Source organism: Choloepus didactylus (genome assembly GCF_015220235.1).
Source record: "Choloepus didactylus isolate mChoDid1 chromosome 11 unlocalized genomic scaffold, mChoDid1.pri SUPER_11_unloc3, whole genome shotgun sequence".
Taxonomy (NCBI): domain Eukaryota; kingdom Metazoa; phylum Chordata; class Mammalia; order Pilosa; family Megalonychidae; genus Choloepus; species Choloepus didactylus.
The window spans coordinates 249,825-270,114 of NW_023637580.1; the positions used below are offsets into that span (position 1 = coordinate 249,825).

At 38.3% G+C, this 20,290-nt stretch overlaps 1 pseudogene; it reads right to left on the reverse strand.

Moving 5' to 3' along the window:
- Nucleotides 1–1,679: 1,679 nt before the first annotated feature.
- On the reverse strand, nucleotides 1,680–19,639 carry LOC119524621 (annotated as a pseudogene).
- Nucleotides 19,640–20,290: the final 651 nt, after the last annotated feature.

Genomic DNA, 20,290 nt, shown 5'->3' on the forward strand with positions numbered 1-20,290 from the left:
CTTTATGCTCTTGTAGGGTCTGCTTTATGTCCCTTTTATCCTGCTCCATGGTCTTCTTCATGTCTTTTATATGCTGTGCCATGTTTTCATTCCTTGATTGTAATTGTTTGATTAATTGTGCCAAGTAATGTGTCTCTTCTGATATTTTGTTCGGGTGTTTGGGATTGGATTCTCCATATTATCTGGTTTTATCATATGCATTAAGATTTTCTGTTGTTTTTTGCCTCTTGGCATTTGCTTTGCTTGATAGGTTCTTTCAAGTTGTAAAAAAAAAATACCAATCTAATTTTTCAGAAATACAAGTTGGTGGCGTACACTTTCTCCAACTAACCAGCAGATGGCATCTGCAAGTCCCTATACCCCTCAAGTCAGTTCTCCCCAACTCTGTCTCTGTGGTGTGTGGGGAAATGATTTTTGTAGGGTTCAGTTGGTGAACTCCATTGGGTTTGTTGTTGGAGCTGTCTGCCCTGAATGTGGTACATGCGTCTGGGTGGTCAGGGAGGTAGGGCCACTTTAATATTCAAACCTCCCAGGTGTTCCCAGAGATTCAAGGCTGTTGCAAGAGTCTAAGCCTTCATTTCAGTTCTGCTCCAGATTTTCTCTGTCACTGACCCACAAACCACCAGCATTGACATAGCATCCCTGGGTTTTCTGAGCGGGGCCCACTTCTCAGCTGTGATCTTCTGGGACCTCTGTTGAGGGAAGGCTGTGCTACATCACTGGTGCACATCATCCCTCAAGGGAAGCCCTGGGCCACTGGGCCATGCAGGGGCACTCTCTGCCAGATGCAAAGTTTAGCCTATAATTCTTGACTGGTGTAAGTACTGAATGAAATGCAGGTAATAGAGCTGGGCCCAACCCCTTTCCTCTTAGAGAAGATAGACACCTTAGGGGGAGATCATTAGCATTTCAGTGGTCTCTCTCTGCCTTTGCCACACCCCTGTCTGGGTCACAGAACTGAGAACTGAAAATGGCTGAGGCTTTCTCCACTGAGTCAAAAAAGGAACAGCGCTAGTCTGAGGCAACCCTCTGGCTCTCCAAGGTCAGTCATAACCCAAAGCCTCTGTCTACTTGTTGGGGATTCATACCTTGTAGTGACCAGTTCACACTCACTAATTAAAACCCCAGTTGGAGCTCAGCTGGGCTATATTTGCTTGCTGGGAGAAAGCATCTCTCTGGCACCATGCGGCTTTGTAGCTTGGGCTATGGGGGAGGGGTCTCCCAATTTGGATCTGCAGTTCTTACAGGTTTTATGCTATGATCTCAGGCAGTCCTCCCAATTCAGGTTTGTGTATGGTGAGTGGATGGTCACGTTTGTCCTCCTACAGTTATTACGGATTATTTATCAGTTGTTTCTGGTTTTTTTAAGTTGTTCCAGGGGGACTACTTAGCTTCCACTCCTCTCTATGCTGCCTTCTTGGATCTTCCCCCAGTATAATTTTCTAATATGGAACTTGAAAGGTATGAAACATACGTCCCAGTTATTATAGTAAGGCCTTTCCACTTTTAATCATTTGGAAATTGTACTTGCATATTCTTAGGTAAAATTTCTGTTAAACATGCTTCTATATTAGAAGGAATAACTACTTCTTTATCAGAACAGAAAACATCAGGTGGTATATGAGAGCAGCATGGAGAGAAGGAATCTGTTCTCATTATCAGATTCCTTGGTAGAGATATTATCCTATGATGCAGTCTTCAAAACAGCAGAAAAAAACTGGCACAGTCCTTACCATACAGACACTCATACCCATATTCTTTATCTCACTCTTGAAGGTGTGTGGCATTGTTCATTTGAATGGTCACTGATCCTGGGTGGATATCGATGGTAGGGGCCTGAGACAAGGGGAGGGAAGGAGAGAGACCAGAGTTATACTCAACAAATCCTAGAAATTTTTGCCTACAATCACCAATGTGAATGATGAATCTGAAAATGGTTACTCAGGAATTGCTATGAGATCGTGATATAGAATGATAAATTTGAACTTAGCACATTTACTGATTTCAAATATTGAGCTTAAGCATTGCAGCTGAAAATAATATCATCAAGCTATAGCAAGAAGATTGAATAGCAAAAGAAATCAAAGTTTAAAGATTTAAATAAACAACTATGTGGCATCTTTTCTAGTAACTTTTAGAAGTGAAGTTGGATATATGAAGGCATTTAATGATACTGCATGTGACTGGAACAGAAAAATAAAAATGCACCAATTTTGAAAAAAAATACGCTTACTTATAGGCAAATAGTAAATACCATTACACTGAGCAAAGATGCTCTTAATAGAAAATGTTAAAATATATATATATAAATTTGGAAGATTCCTGACATTATAGCATTATAGATTTTAAGGGAATTTTAAATATAATATACTTTAAGGGCTTATTTTAAGAGAATCTAATACTTCTGTATTGTATTTGTATTTCACCAGGTAGAAGCTTTAGAATATCTGAAATGTTTATTTATGTGGAAATAAATATTCAGAAAATATGTTACTACTAGCCAACAAACTTTTTTAGCATTTGAGAGGAATCTAGAACAAATTAAATGTATGCTAGTCCAATCTTTTCCACCAGACCAATTATAAAATTGCTATAAAATTAAATGATTTATTTACTGTTAATTTGGATGAGTCAATTTTATACTATAAACAGAAATCCTACTGTCAAGTTGAATCAGAATTCAACTGAGAATAGAAATCTCATTGCAATATTGCATACTGATAAAGACAGTAAGACCAGTGATCACCCTGAAGGAAGGTGTTCTGGTTTGCTAATGCTGCCATTAAGCAAAATACCAGAAATGGATTGGCTTTATTAAAGGGGATTTATTTGGTTACTAAGTTACAGTCTTAAGGCCATAAAGTGTCCAAGGTAAGGCATCAATAGAGTACCTTCACTGAAGGATGGACATTGGTGTCCAGAAAACCTCTGTTATCTTGGAAGTCATGTGGCTGGTGTCCACTTGCTCACAGGTAGCATTTCAAAATGATGTTCTCCAAAATGTTGCTCTTGGGGCATTTTGTCCTTTCTTAGCTGCAGCTCCTCTTCAAAATGTCACTCTCATTTGCTCTCCAACAATGTCACTCTCATTTGCTCTCCAACAATGTCACTCTTAGCTGCTCTGAGCTCCTTCTGTTTGTTAGCTTGGTTTATATGGCTCCAATTATTTAATTCAGACCCACCCTGAAAGGGTGGGTTAACACCTTCATGTAGATTATCCAATCAAATGTTTCATTCACAGTTGATTGACTCACATCTCCATGGAAATCAAAGGATTCCAATCTAATCAACACTAATATGTCTTCCCCCACAAGATTGCATCAAAGACAGTGGAGTTTGAGGGGACATAATACATCCAAACTGGCATAGAAGGGATAGGTGTTTTTAATTTAAACCCTTTTGAAAAAAGGTTTGTTCTTATAGAATTGAGAGAGAATTCAGGTCAATAGAGATTATTAATTTATTTATCAAATAAACAATACCATTTTGAATAAGGACTTACAGAGTTAATTATTAGGTATAAAAGGGCATGCATATATGCATATGGTAGATATAGCCATGGAAATTTTATTTGAGAAGAGAACATCAGTGTTGGATTTGATATTAAAGAGGCCCTCTTTCTTAGTGACATCTTATGGGGCTTATAGCTTTTGAAGTCCACTTAAGTTCAAAACATGTGTATTAGGGTATGGTTGTTGAATCAACTCTAGAAATCTATGGAACTATCTCCATCTGAAATTTGTTATTTCTAGTAGAATGCTTAAATATCTATTCATAAAAAAAATAAAACACCATGTAAGCATTAAAGTTAAATTCAGCAGTTGCATGCAGTGAATTTACATTCCAAAAACATTATAACTTGAAGGAAAACATGCAAAGAAGCTTTGGGTTTGTAGACAGAAAAGACAATTGCATTTTATATTTTAATAAAAAGAAGGAAAGAAATAAAGAAAAGAAAAGAAAGAGAGGGAGACAAGTAAGATAAATTAAAAATAAATTTGAAAACATGGTGAGAGGAACTAAAATTATGAACAAGGAGGGACAGTTTTAAGCTTTGGAAAAAGTAAATGCCTAAAAGTAAAAAATTGAATTTTGTGAAAGCTAGTTGAATCCACAATAAATTAATCCACAATTATCTGATTATAAAAGCCAGTGTTGTCCAATTGTGAGAATGCTTCCTGTATTAGGGTTCTCTAGGGAAACAAAATAAATGAAAGATACCTAAGAATATAAGATTTATACAAGTGACTCACGCAACTGTGGGTATTCAGGAGTCCAAATTCCATAGGGCAGTCAGCAAACTGGCAACTCCAATGAAGATGTTTGATGAACTCCTCAGGAAATGAACAGGCAACTTCAAGGAACTCCTCAAGAAATTCTTTGCTGGGCAGCCAAAGAAGAAGTAAAGGTCCTCTGTCTTGCTTAAAAGTCTTCAACTGATTGGATTAAATCCAGCCAACTGCATTCTCTCATTGTGGAAGACACACCCTTCATTGAATCATCAGTCACAGCTGCAGCCAATTGACTGGTGATTTAATCAACCAGACTGTTGGTTTATTAACCAGCCACAAATGTCCTTGCAGCTATGGTTATGCCAGTGCTTGCTTGACCAGACAGCTGGGTACCATCACCTGGCCAAGGTGACACATGAACCTAACCATCACACTTCCTTTTGCCTGCTTCCTCTGTATAGAAATACTCTGATTATATATTTTTAATTACAATCAAGCAGGCCTTAATAGATAAATCTCCACATAACAAGCCAAAGGACCTAATAGATGGGAAAATGAAATTTCAACTTATCATTCATAGCTTAGGTTCTTGCTGGTTCCAGTAAACCATCCAATTGGTTTAAAGGATGAAATGCATGAAGTTTCTAAGTAATTTTACTTGCTAAATTTCCATAATCCCCTTTCTCCTCTGTCTTCCTTTCTTCTGCTGCTATCTCCATGTCCCTGGATTAAGGAATCCAAGTGTTTCTATCTCTGCAAGAAAATCCAGTCTGCAATGACATAGCTGTTAAAAGGGTCAGTCTCCCTTCAGAGCTTGTTTGAAAGCTAGTCCTCATATCCTTGTTACCACTGGCAGGTAATAAAACTGAGTGTCACATCCCAAAGTAACTTGGGCAGAGAATAAAAATATATTTACAGGACCTCCCTGAGAAGCTGAGAGAAAGTGCAGACGTGTTGGACTTCCTCACTTGGAATGATGCTGATGTTGTCACAAACATTAGGACTGGTGGTTTGATGTGCAGAGCCCTATATCATGGACTTGCCCTTATGAAGCTCATTCCTGCAAAGGAGAGGCTAAATTTGCATGTAATCCTGCCTAAGAGTCTCCCCCTGAGTACCTCTTTGTGATTCAGAGGTGGGGTGCTCTCTCTCTCTCTCTCTAACTAAGCCACCTTGGCAGATGAACTCTCTGCCCTCCCTCCTACATGGGACCCAACTCCCAGGGATGTAAACCTCCCTGGCAACACAAGATATGACTCCCAGGGATGAGTCTGGGCCCAGCATTGTGGGATTGAGAATATCTTCTTGTCCAAAAGGGGGATGCAAAATGAAAAGAAATGAAGTTTCAGTGGCTGAGAGATTTCAAATGGAGTTGAGAGGACACTCTGGCAGACATTCTTATGCACTATGTAGATAATAACTCTTTGGTTTTAATGTATTGAAATAGCTAGAAGTAAATACCTGAATCTACCAAACTCCAACCCAGCAGTCTGGACTCCTGAAGACAATTGTATAACAATGTAGATTACAAGGGGTGACAGTGTGATTGTGAAAACCTTGTGGATCACACATCCTTTATCTAGTTAATGTATGGATGGATGAGTAAAAAAATGGGAACAAAAACTAAATGAAAAATGGGATGGGAAGGGGAGGATGATTTGGATGTTCCTTTTTACTTTTATTTTTTATTCTTACTCTGATTCTTTCTGATGTAAGGAAAATGTTCAGAAATAGATTAGGGTGATGAATGTATAACTATATGACAGTACTGTGAACAGTTGATTGTACAACATGGATGATTATATGATATGTGAATATATTTCAATAAAACTGAGTTTAATTGATAAAACAGAGTGTCAATAAACCATATACAGGGAGAGAGCAGAATGGAAAGAGAAGGTGGATCAAACAAGAAACAACACCATAAGGAAAATAAAACACAGATAAAATACATGGAAAGGCAGGGAGAGGCAAAACAGTGAAGGGAAGGACTGCATAAAGCCTAATATATATTCAGTAAATTAAAAGTAAGTATTTTTATTAATCACAAGGAATGATGCTTCTTTATTTATCTTTTACAAAGTGTTACATTCAAATAAATATGTATAGGTGGTATAATTTCACTGAGGTTCCAGAGATGCATCAGGATATAACCTATACTCAGCTAGATTCCTTCAGTGTAACTCATGCCCCATATTGTCTTGATTGGATCACTAGCCATTCTTGTGGCTTTCATGGCCCTTAGAGTAGAAGAGCAGAAAAGGTCATCTCTTTAGGGTGGGCGGGTGGTTTCCTTTGCCCCTGTCATGAAGTGAATGGAAGTTAAATTTTTGGGGGCTCTTATGGGTCAGACATTTGTCCAGGTGGATAAGTGGGTAGCAGTGTGCTCACCTGAAAATCCACAATAAAAAGCAATTTCTTTATGCATTAATATGTGTGCCTAATCATCTCTATTAGAAGTTTTGGTGGCAAATGGTGGATTCTGGGATCAAACTAGTTTGTTTGTTGTAGAAATCATCAACATCAACCATGATCACCAATGACTAATGGTGCGGGTTTTCCATATGCCAAGTGCTCTATTATGATGCTTATCTCTATTACCCACATTTATGTCTCACAGTAGTACCCTAAGGTATGTACTTTTATAATACTTATTTTGTATATGAGAAAATTAAGACACAGGGAAGTTAAGTAACTTGCTGAAAAAAATAGGTGAACCATGTGTCTTAAAGAGAAATCAGATACATTCAAGTGTTAACTAAATATAAAACCTATTGTAGAAACACACACACACACGTACCTATATTAAGTTATTTGCAAAAAAAGTGTGGCGATACTTGAAAATTTCAAGTACATTGTGGCTTCCTAGTGGAAAGTCTTGGTTGAAAATTTAAATTTAAAACATCAGTGATTTAAAATACAGTAAGGGGTCCAGGAAGACAAAACTTAATGAAACCTAGTCTAATACTACCCAGTCTAGTACTATTTCTCAACACTGGCTATATTCCCCATGAAATGAAGGGAGCAGATAATTAAATTCCCTAACTGTTTATTAATTCAGAGAGCACACAGATTGCAGGAGTCTGTCATAGAGACTCAGCTCTCTCTGAAGTCACTACTCACTGGAACAGACCTTTAAAAGCCTGGCCAAAGTCACACCTTGTGTCTTCATCTTGGAGTGTAAAGTGATGAGGCTTAGCCTACTGACAAGCTAACCGAAACCAAACCAACAAAAAACCAGGTGGTCTTTCTACACAAATATTTCAGTGGCCTCAAAGAAAAGAAGGATACATACAGGGTTTTTCTTCTTTTTGTCTTTGTCCTTGCTTGGTTTCTGGTTGCTGACAAAATAATGCAGGGTGCTATACTCCACCAAAGCAGAGAAGACAAGGATGAAGGAAACAGAAACAAAGAGATCCATCACTGTGACATAGGAGAACTTGGGGTGTGATTTCCGGGCAATGGTGCTGAGGGTGGTCATTGTGAGAACGGTGGTGATACCTGAACAGAGGCACAAGATAACAACAGACCACATGGCCACATCAGCAAGGTGGGTCACTAGTCATCATCAAGACTAAAGTTGTGCTGTGACTTCTTTTATCAGAATGGAATGTCCTCATAACAGGTAAGAGGCATAATTGGAAATCATTTACTCCATCCACAAATATTGATTGCCTATTATGTTTCAGCCACTATAATGGGCAGTGGGTGTATACTGGGAAATAAATATGCCCCTGCCTTCATGTATCTTAAATTTCAGAGAGAGAGAGAAATACTATAAATCAAGTAGACAAGTTGAATTACAAACTTTGGTAAGCACTGTGAAGAATAGCAGGGATGCTGAGAACCTGGTTGGATAGAATGCTGTGGGAAGATCTTTTTGAGGACGTGATGTTTAAGGCAAAACTTAAAAATTAGAAGATACTAAATTTTTGACTAATAACAGAGGAGACAACTTAAGGTTGGATTCTGACAATGGGAAACTTGTCTTCCTGGAATTTTCAGAATACCTGGCATCTGGGGATAGGCAGAGAGATCAAGATGAAATTGGTGAAATAGAACTCATAACAGAGCACATGCAATGGCGCTTACACAGAGAAACCTTTTAAAGGTGCAGAGGAGGCAGGTGACTGTGGGTCATACGATCTGATTTATGCACTTTAAAAGTACTGTTAAAGGAGAAAAAAAGTATCTCAGAAAAAAATATAATATTTACTGAAAACTTAGTTGTCCTAGGCACTCTGCTAAACACTTTATCTGCATTGTTTCTTTGAATCTTCACAGCAGATATTTTCATCTTGATTTTATAGATGAGGAAATGATGCTGAAAGACCAGCTCCACATTCATTAGTCAAGTGGCAGAAGAGGGATTTGAACATAGAAATTAAATGTCGGCGGTCAAAACTCTTTTACTAATTGTGCAGCAGTACCCAAGCAAACTGGTCCTTCCCAATGGTGTTTGGAGACAAGGAACAAAGCTAAGGCAACTAAATGTGTTAAGCAGAGGACGATCAGTGGTTCTTCCATAAAAGCTGTTATTCTTATCAATGACAGCATATATTCAGTATCAGAATAGGTTTGAGCTCCTGCTGTAGGGATTTCTTTTAGTCACCTTCACAGTCCAGGCTGCAGTTTTCTATCTGTTGGAATAAATTTTGAAAGTCCATCCATTTATTCTCATTCTATGATTATAATTCAGCATGTCTTATCATGACTGGAAGCATATTTCTCTTCTCCAGAAGCAGTAGCCCAAGCATGTACCATCTTTAACTTTTGATTTATGTTTCTGATGGGGGAAAATGTCCCATAACCCAATAATGGGGGATTGTAACTATAACTGCTGACTAAGAGACTTCCAAGAGACAACTAGCTTCCTATGCTTCAAGTGGAGGTGATGGGGAAAAAGCAGTAATCAAGCTGAAGAAACTTAGGGAGTGAATAAGGAAGGAGGCAGCAGAGCACGACAGGTGCACCATACAGGAAAGGGGGAACAAGCTTTTTGTTCTAAGACTGGGTTACTGGTATAGCATGGTCAGCAGATGGCTGAGTGCAGTCAAAACACTTGAAGAATGGTTAAACAGAGATCCAGATTTACATATGTCTTCCTAATCTTTCAATTTCTGATTCCTGAGAGTCATTTTGAGGGTTTTTGCAACATTTCAGAGAATAATGAGCTCTTTTGGGTCATTTAATCTTAACCATAATAGCAACTTTCCTAAGTTATGCCATAAAACTCTATGAGAGGGAGAGTTAAAATAACTTCACAGAAGAGTAGCCTCTGATGGTGGAAAGGGGTGATCAAAGGAACTGTAGTTAGAAAGTCCATATACTTTCCCCCACACTGTCATTACTGATGATATAATTCTATACTTTTCTAGTCTGTATACTCCTTTAGGACAAACAAGACATCTCTCCTGATGACCATTGTAACCCCAAAGTTGAGCATACTGCTGGGACTCAATAAATATTTGTTGAATGAATTAATATATATTTATATATATATATAAAATCAAAGAGTCTCAACCTACATTTGAGAAAATGGATCAATATAAATCACTTGTGGGAGATACCTTTAGCAGCAAGTAACAAAATTGCACATTTACTGATCTCTTCCTTTGATCAGGCATTATGCCAAGTACCTTATAAGTTATCCCACAGAAATCCCCACAATGTTCCTATGAGGTAAATGTTTTTATCCTTTTTTTTAATAAGGTAAAAGCTGACAGTGGAAAGTTTAAGAAACTTGTCCAAGCTAGTAAGTAGTAGAGACGATATACAAACCTAGGTTATATGACTTCAAGTGCTATGCTCTGAACCACACTGTTATATTTCCTCTGTAAAAATAGAGACATTTCATGTGGCATTTAAAAACAAGGAGGGGAGAAACTAAGATGGCAGCTAGGTGAGACAGGGCAAAAAAACACCTCCATGAAAAACACTAGATAGAAACCAGAAAGTGACCCAGAATGCCGGTTGCAGCGATGCGCCAGCTGGACAAGGTCTGCTAGTTCCAAAGGGGCCATATACTTGGTGAAACTGGGAGTCTGCATTCTGAAACGAGTGAGTAAGCTGGCTGGAAGACCCACAGCGGTGCAGTGGTCTGGGGGAGCCAGGGTTTGGCATTTGGAGACTGATGGGCTCTTTAAAAAAAAAAAAGGAAAAACCCAGGAGTGGCTGCAGCTGCGATAGTGGGAACCATGCAGTAAAACACAGCAAGAGCGGGCTGGGCTGGCCTCTCAGTGTCTGGCCTGGAAGATAGCCTGCTGCAGATACCCTTGGGGCTGGGGGAATGGAGGGGAGAGCCGAAAGCAGAAAGAAACCCCACAACTAGTAGCTGGCTCCCAGAGGGCTGGATAAACTCCTGCCTGGGGCCATGCCCACAGCCCAGAGCCCCACCAGTTGTCCCAGAGCTGGGAAGGAGGAACTGCGTGAGGAGGGGGGTGTGGAGATGCCCAGTTCAGCAATCTTTGCATCAGGCTGAAAGCACTCTGGCATGGCCCGGTGGCCTGGGGCTTCCCTTGAGGGATGGCATGCACTGGTGAGGTAGCATGGCATTCCCTTGGCAGAGGTCCTGGAGGATTGCGGCTGGGCAGGGAGGCCCGCTCCAAGAACCCAGGGACACTATGCCAAGTCCGGTGGTCTCTGGGACAGTGACAGGAGAGTCTGGGGCGGAAATGAAATGAAGGCTTAGACTCTTGTGGTGGCCTTCAATCTCTGGCAACCTGGGGGATTTGAATATTAAAACTGTCCTTCCTCCCTGGCCACCCGTACACACGCCCCACATTCAGGGCAGATGGCTCCAGCAACACACCCAAACAGTTCTCCAACTGAACCCCACAAGAATCATTTCCCCACACACTGCAGGGACAAGGTGGAGAACTGACTTGAGGGGTATAGGTGACTCACAGACACCATCTGCTGGTTGGTTAGAGAAAGTGTATGCCACCAAACTGTGTTTCTGAAAAATTAGATTGATATTTTTTTTTTACAACTTGAAAGAACCCTATCAAGCAAAGAAAATGCCAAGAGGCCAAAAACAACTGAAAATCTTAATGCATATGATAAAACCAGACGTTATGGAGACTCCAACTCCAAACACACAAATCAAGATATTGGGAAAGACACAGTACCTCACACAATTAATCAAAGAACTACAATCAAGGAACAAAAACATGGCAAAGGATTTAAAGGACATCAAGAAGACCATGGCCCAGGATATAAGCGACATAAAGAAGACCCTAGAAGAGCATAAAGAAGAAATTGCAAGAGTAAATAAAAAAAATAGAAGATCTTATGGAAATAAACTGTTGGCCAAATTAAAAAGACTCTGGATATTCACAATACAAGACTAGAGGAAGCTGAACAACATCTCAGTGTCCTGGAAGTCCACAGAACAGAAAATTAAAGAACAAAAGAAAGAATGGAGAAAAAAATTGAAACAATTGAAATGGATCTCAGGGATACAATAGATAAAATAAGACATCCAAACTTAAGACTCATTGGTGTCCCAGAAGAGGAAGATAAGGGTAAAGGTCTAGAAACAGTATTCAAAGAAATTGTTGGGGAAAACTTCCCCAACCTTCTACACAATATGAATACACAAAGCATAAATGCCCAGTGAACTCCAAATAGAATAAATCCAAATAAACCCACTCTGAGACATATTCTGATCAGACTCTCAAATGCTGAAGAGAAGGAGCAAGTTCTGAAAGCAGTAAGAGAAAAGCAATTCACCACATACAAAGGAAACAACATAAGACTAAGTTGTGACTACTCAGCGGCCACCATGGAGGTGAGAAGGCAGTGGCATGAAATATTTAAAATTCTGAGAGAGAAAAATTTCCAACCAAGAATACTTTATCCAGCAAAACTCCTTCAAATTTGTGGGAGAGCTTAAATTTTTCACAGACAAACAAATGCTGAGAGAGTTTGCCAATAAAAACCTACCCTACTTCAGATACTAAAGGGGGCCCTACCAACAGAGAAAGGAAGAAAGAAAGAAGAAAGAGATATAGGGAGTTTTAACTGACATATATACTACCTTACATCCCCAATCACCAGGACACTCATTTTTCTCCAGTGATCATGGATCTTTCTCCAGAAGGGACCATAAGCTGAGACATAAAACAAGCCTCAATAAATTAAAAAAAAATGAATATACTCAAAGCACATTCTCCCACCAAATAGAATACAAATAGAAGTCAATAATTTTTTAACTGTAACTCCACTATTTACTTCCTACATGATATAAAATACACAAACTCTAATGACAAATCAGTGGTTTTGAACTCTAGGTAAAATATGTAATTTTAGACAACTATATAAAGGTGGGGGAATGGAGGAGTATAGGAACATAGTTTATGTGTCCTATTGAAGTGAAGGTGGTATCAAAGAAAAACATGATTGATATGGATTTAAGAGGTTAATTTTAAGCCTCACAGTAAACACAAAGAAATTATCAGAGAATATAACCATAGAGATGAAAAGTAGAGTTTGGGTTAAGAGAAATGGGGGAAGGGGCAATGGGAAGTTAAGAAATGACTGTAGGTTTGATGTTTGAGGTGAAGGGAAATTTCTAGTACTGGATGGTGGGAAAGAGCATTATAACATTCTAAATGTGATTAATCCCACCAATTGAAGGCTAGGGAGGGGGTGGAATGGGAAGATTTAGGCTGTATATATGTTTCCGCAATTGAAAATAAAAGACAGTGTAAATAGATAACAATTGAATGCCAAGGATAAACCTGGATGGGATTGGAGGATGGAGGACAGGAGGCTCAAAGGGTCACAGTTGAGACATAAGGAAAAGGAAATATAGAATGTAATCTTTGTATCATTGTTGAATCTCTTGTACTTCTTAGCTGCACTTAATGGGATTGCATAAAAGAATGGTCTTATTCATGGGAAGTGTATATGTGAATTATAGTGTTTGTTCAAGGGTGTGAGCAACTAGCTCTCATATGTTCAGAAGACAGAGCAATAGATGATGGATTATAGATAAGGAGGGTGGGAGGGAGGGAGGGAAAGAAATAGCAATGTGACAGCATGTTAAAATTGGTGTATTGGGCTATTTGGGGAGGGGGGTCAGGGTATGATGGAATTCTGTGTATGGGGTTAGTATTGTTTTTGCAACTGTTCCTATAACTTTGAATTTATTTCAAAATTAAAAAAATACATGCAATTTGAAAAAAATTAAAAAAAAATCAAGGACAGGCAAAATTAATCTGTGTTGATAAAGGTTAGAATAATCATGAATTCCAGATGGGAGGGGGTTGTGTTGGAGTGGAAAAACATATCCTTCAGGGTTTTGGAAATATTTTATCTTGCTTTTGCTGGTGGTGACAAGACATAGACATTGGCATAGATACAGACCTAAGTATAATGATATAGATGATATAGATATACTTATAGATAACATAGATATGGTTATAGATGACATAGTTATAGATGCAGATACAGATACAGGTGCAGGGCCAGCTGCATGGTTTTGCAACTGGGCAGTCAGCCAAGCCTCACACTGGGGATTTAATAGTCTGTGGGCATTATCCTGAAATTCTTAATGATTTTATCTGAATTTGTCTTTTGTGAGTGACATAGGATGGGATAATGCAGTTAAAAAGTTGACAACCTTCTATAAAACAACTGAACTGTACTCTTGAAAAATGTCAATGTCATGAAAGATACCCAAAAAGACACTGAAATATCTGTCTAAGATTAAAGACAATAAAGAGATTTGGTAATGAAAAAAAAATAGATTGGGGTGATGAATGCACAACTCTATGATGGTACTGTGAACAGTTGATGGTACACCATGGATGACTGTATGGTATGTGAATATATCTCAATAAAACCGAATTAAATTATTAAAAAAAAAAGATGTTCTCAATCCCATGATGCCTGGTCCAGATTCATCCCTGGGAGTCACAACCTGTGTTGCCAGGGAGATTTACACCCCTGGGAGCAAGGTCCCACGCAGGGGGGAGGGCAGCGAGATCACCCACCAAGGTGGCTTAGAGAGAGATAATTACCTGCATCTTTAACTATGTAAACATTGCATTGCTTATTGTCTTCTTTAGGAGTATATTAAAGTAAAAGCAACTTGAAGAAAAAATAAAAAAATAATAAAAACAAGGAGATTGGGAAAACATTGTAGATTCCTGATTGAGAAGTGATACAGGTCTATGAGTGCCATATTATTGTGGTGTAACCTTAGGAAGGTTTGAGTTTCTCACCTTATAAATGGCAGGGTTTGGGAGGAAAAATACCTCATAGGGTTCTTATGAAGATTAAATAACACAATAACATGTATAAAGTGCCAATGGCTAGTAAAGTCATAGTAAGTGTAAGGTATTATTATAAACTTTAGAGCCAGAAAGACTGGATTCTCAAACTTAGAAATAAAAAAGCTCTTCTTTTGGGTGTTAGGTTTTCTATGCATTAATTCATATAGGAGTTACAGCTGATACCTTTGAGAAGAAATTAAACACAAAATTGACACATTGGCCTTCATTTCAAATTTAGGCTTTTAGCCACACGTGACCAGTGGGAAGTGAAAATGTCAGTCTCTGTTATATACCACAGGTGAATCTAATTTTAAAAATCTGGCATGAGATATTAGTTGAAACAAATTCTTTCACGTAAGGGAAATACTGACCTAGTAAATTTGGAAGCTGTTATTTTCAGGGTTCTGCCTAGAACCACAGATATGACATCAAAAATAAAGCACAGAGAATGGCAGTTTTAACTGATTCACTAACCAGCAACAAAAAAGCTTGCTGTGCCTTTTAAGTCTGATTTGCTAAGCAAAGAAATTATATTTCTCTTACCTGGGGTACAAGAAACTTTCATTATTTCCCCAAGTCTGGCATGAAGTAAGCTCTTCAGTGATGTTAGCCCGCCTCAGATTACTTGGGTGAAAAATACCAATGGGGATTTTAATTTTCCGTCTGTTACACTGCACCATGATTAAACCTCACCTACTACCGCCTGTACACCAAACTGTGTTCTCAAGTGTAAGTTCCAAGATGACTCTTCTCTCTCTTGCTCTGGTCATCTGTGCTAGGAGAAGAGCCAGAGCCCAGAACTGGGTGGACATATTTGTCTTGCTTATCAACAACTTGGTTCTAACTGCTTTTGGCAATAAGCTTAAGCCCATAGGGTTTGAAGTCATTTGGCTAAACTCTTGATTGTAAACACTGGAAAAGGTAATGGTACTCAGAAAAATCTAGGACAGTGTTCTAAAGCATGATTGCATATTAAAATCATCTGGGGAAACATTTAAAATTTCTGCCACTGAGGCCACGCCTGAGACCAATTAAATAAGAATCTCTGGGGTTGGACTAAGACATCTGTATTTTTCAAAGTTCCCCAGTGATTTACATGTGCAGCTGTCTGGGGAGTACTGATCTAGAGAAATAATTGAGGCAGCAAAGTTAATGATAAACTGGGGCCCTCTTCTTCCACCAAAACTGGCCTTCAACAAAATCTTCACACCCAGAGAAAATGTAGATCTCATTAGCCAAGGGGAGGATCAGCCACCAACTGGCTGTATGACGTTGTGTAATTAACTTAACCTTGCAGGGCATCTGCTTCCTCAGCTCTAAAAAAAATGTGATGATAAGTGTTATAATCATTGCCACTGCTTCCTGGGGTTGTGATGCATAGAAAAGGCACAGGAGTCACAATGGATCTGCCTGACTCCCAGCAAGTGGCCTAGAAACAAGAACATGTATCTACTCTTTGCTGAGTCCTCTCAGTCCTCACCTCACTCCCCTTGATCCAGTCTCCCACCATGGCACTTTGCCAAAGAGCATTCATCTATGAATGGCTGAAATGAGCTTCCAGAGTGGTCATGGAGGTATTTGGATCAGCATGAATCCTGGCTGCAAGTGGAAGAATTTCTTTGAAATCTTTTCTTCACATATTTTGAGGAGAGGCAGATTAGAGCACATCATGCATTTGTTCACTTCGTTCATAAATGCATATATTGAATGAACAATTATTGAAGTTCCTGCATGTGCTAGGCTGTGTGAGTGCCAGGATGAAAAAGACATTTACATTCTAATGTGAGAGACAGACATGTTAGCATGTTATGCAATAGGAACAGCCCTAAGGTAATAGGCTCAATATATTTTATTTTTTTTTCAGCATGTAGCATAGATGAGATATTATGATTCTTGAATAAGACTTGTAAAAGAGAATACATGATATAACAAGAAAACTCAAAATAAATTCATTTTGAAACAGATGGGAAACTAAATTAGGTTTGGAAGAGGGTACACATGCAAATGAAGTCTTCTTTTCTTCCAGAAATCACTTCTATACTCAATTTTAATAACTTGGTACAGATTTTTTTTTTATACAATGAGTATAGTAGCTAATATTCTGAGGCCTTACTAAGTTCCAAGATAATTAGGATTATTTTATTTAATCCTAATTAGCCCCATGTGTTAAGCGCAGAGCTCACAAATGTTTAAGAATGAGAAACTGTGATTTAGAGAGATTAAAGGGCATTCCCAAGATCATACTCAATTTGTGAACTGAAACCCTGATTTGCTGGACTTCAAAATCCAAGCTCTGTATTATTTCACAATATGCTTCTCTACATAGCAGGTTAGCAAGAGAAGTGGCTCTAGGTTTTGCATAGCTAATCGTAGGGATTGTGGTTTTATAATTCAGCTTTCAATAGCTTTATTCTTAGTTTACCCTTTAAGGAATTTTATGTAATATAAACATTTCATTAATGGTCCTAGACTCCAAAGTCATTTTGAGGCTTTGGCCTTGTTTTAGTCTATGTAAGCTTCCATCTTCATGTGAGGAAACAGATGTCAAAACCAAAAGGAATATCATCACATATAATAAGTTGAGCAAAATGGTCTTAAAAGTGGAAGGTTTTTGCAATAAATTCACAGGTAAATGTGTTTTCTTTTCCAAAAAAAATGTTTTCAATGACTCTTCCTAAAGAGATAATTACTCTGAATGTATATGTTCAAATATCACCACAATAATTATGCATGCTAGAATTAACCAACAGTCAGTGGTGTGCTGGTTATTTTAATTGATTCCCCAGCAAAGCAAAACAAAGCAAACAAAAATACACAAGGCCCTAATTTGTCATGTTTGCTTATTTCCATGGTGCATATACTCCCATCTTGCTAATTTCAAGCTAACAATGTGACATCACTGGACATGGATTTGAGAAGAAATGCAGAAAGTCAGCTCTCACCAGCTGATAAGATTTCCCAATAACATTCAGAGTGGGAAAAATGAAGTATAGTTTCGATTTTCCAAAATTTTGCAACCAAAGCAAAATACTGTTGAAAATAGAGGTTTAAGAATATTTTTAATTAATTCAAAATCATTAGTAAGAAAACTTACTAAAAGAAAACCTATTGAGGTAATTAAGGAAAACAGAATGAGAATTGTTCAAACACTATTTTTTTTATTAAATTCAGTTTTATTGAAATACATTCACACACCATACAATCATCCATGATATACAATCCACTGTCCACAGTATGATAACATAGTTATGCGTTCATCACCACAATCTATCTCTGAACATTTTCCTTACATCAGAAAGAACCAGAACAAGAATAAAAAATAAAAGTGAAAAAAGAACACCCAAATCATCCCCCCATCCCACCCCATTTGTCCTTTAGTTTTTATCCCCATTCCTCCACTCATCCATACACTAGATAAAGGGGGTGTGATCTTCAAGGTCTTCACAATCACACTGTCACACCTTGTAATCTACATTATTATATAATTGTCTTCAGAAGTCCAGACTGCTGGGTTGGAGTTTGGTAGTTTCAGGTATTTACTTCTAGCTATTCCAATACATTAAAGCCTAAGAGGTGTTATCTATATAGTGCATAAGAATGTCCACCAGAGTGACCTCTCGACTCCGTTTGGAATCTCTCAGCCACTGAAACTATTTCATCTCATTTTGCATCCCCCTTTTGGTCAAGAAGATACTCTCAGTCCCATGATGCCGGGTCCACATTCATCCCCGGGGGTCATACTCTGCGTTGCCAGGGAGATTTACACCCCTGGGAGTCGGGTCCCACGTAGGGGGGAGGGCAGCGAGTTCACCTGTCAAGATGGCTTAGTCAGAGAGAGAGAGGGCTACATCTGAGCAACAGAGGTACTCAGGGGGAGACTCTTAGGCACCATTACATACAAGTTTAGACTCTCCTTTGTGGTAATGAGCTTTATAAGGACAAGTCCCATGCTCGAGGGCTCAGCACATCAAACCGCCAGTCCCAATGTTTGTGACAACATCAACACCAGTCCAGGTGAGGATGTCCAACACATCCGCACTTTCCCCCAGATCCTCGGGGCTGGGGAGGGGGAGGCTGTAAATATATTTTTTATTATCTGCCCAAATTACTCTGGGATGTGTCACTATTTCACTCCAGCCTATACTAACCTACTGTATCTCACTTCCTATTCAAAGTCAAACACTATTTTTTAAAGATACAGTAAATTTCTTTTTAAAGGAAACAAATGGCATTTCTATGTAATTGCTGGCTGAAGTTAAAAGCAAATCAACTTAGAAAGGGAAATAAAGGTTTTGTACATTTGATACTTATCCTGGGACACTACAACACAAAGAAATGTTCTTTATCCAAAGAAGTTCTGGTTGGAACAGCATCTTTATTGATCCAGAAAGACGCCCAAGATATGATGACAATGAGTATGCAGGGGATGTAGGCCTGGATGCTGAAGTACCCAATTCTTCTCCATTGAACCCTTGAAATAATAAAAATAATTATTTTCTAGTTACCAGTAGTGAGGGCTTATGACATGCAACACTTTGATGAAGGATTGCATATATTAGCTCAGGTCAAAGTAGACAGACATAACCACATAATCTCCTGGAACAGAACAAATATAACACCATGCAAACCCTTATCAAAACAACTGGAAGACTTTTCAAGTAAGCATTTTTTCAACTCCCACATACACAGATATGAATTAAGTGTTCTGTATTCTATTCAAGGAGTATGTTGAGAAACTATCTTCTGTCCACTTGACTTAAAAAAATAGGCAAACTGAACTGAATCCTGATCCTTTTAGAAACAATATAACAAATAGAGGGAAGAAAATGCTTTTTGAGCATTATGATCATGTTTTCTTCTTTCAATTTTTCTTTGACACTGCCATCTCTTCCCGCTTAACACACACAAGGTAACTTTTTTGTTTTTTGGTGGGAATAAATGGGGAATAGTGTTCCAACATTGCCCCTCTCTTATCTGCAATTACTGTAACAACCTTCTGGTTGTTTGCAAGATCTCTGTCCATGAAAACCAGAGGAGAGTATCCTGGTATATGACACTGATAAGTGAATATTGTACTCTAAATTTATAAATTCCTGTGCCAAGACATTTTTCTTCTGTTTTCATTGAACCATGCGGTTTTTACTTCATATGATTACTTCAATTTGTAATTGTTCATTGCCCAGTCTGACTCTCCCATTGGACTTTAGTGACCTGAGTTCACAAACAGTGCCTATTTTAGCCCATCTTTACACACAGAAAACTATCTCCTGTTAAAAACTTAAAGGTTCCAAGTTACAGAGTTTGTCCCTCCATTGAACCCTTGAAATAATAAAAATAATTATTTTCTAGTTACCAGTAGTGAGGGCTTATGACATGCAACACTTTGATGAAGGGTTTGCATATATTAGCTATAAATATCCTACAAGCTTTGTCAGGAGGGTGAGAAAACTAAGACTCAGATATATTTCCACATTCCTCTCTCATGATTGTTGCCTTACTCTGCTTTAATGATGTTAGAGTCTATACTATCCCAATAAATTCACTTTGAATGCATTTAATGATATGCTCTTCTCTATATCCCTTTCTATTTATTTATTTAATTCTACAAAAATAGTTTTTATTTTGTTTATTTCTTTATTTCAACAAAATAAGTTTGATCTCCACTATGCACAGAGCACAATATTAGGTGATGCAGAGGTTAAGAACTGTGGGATCTCACAAATGATTCTCAGTTAAATGGGTTGAACAGAAGCAAGATTGTCTTTTTCCTGACTA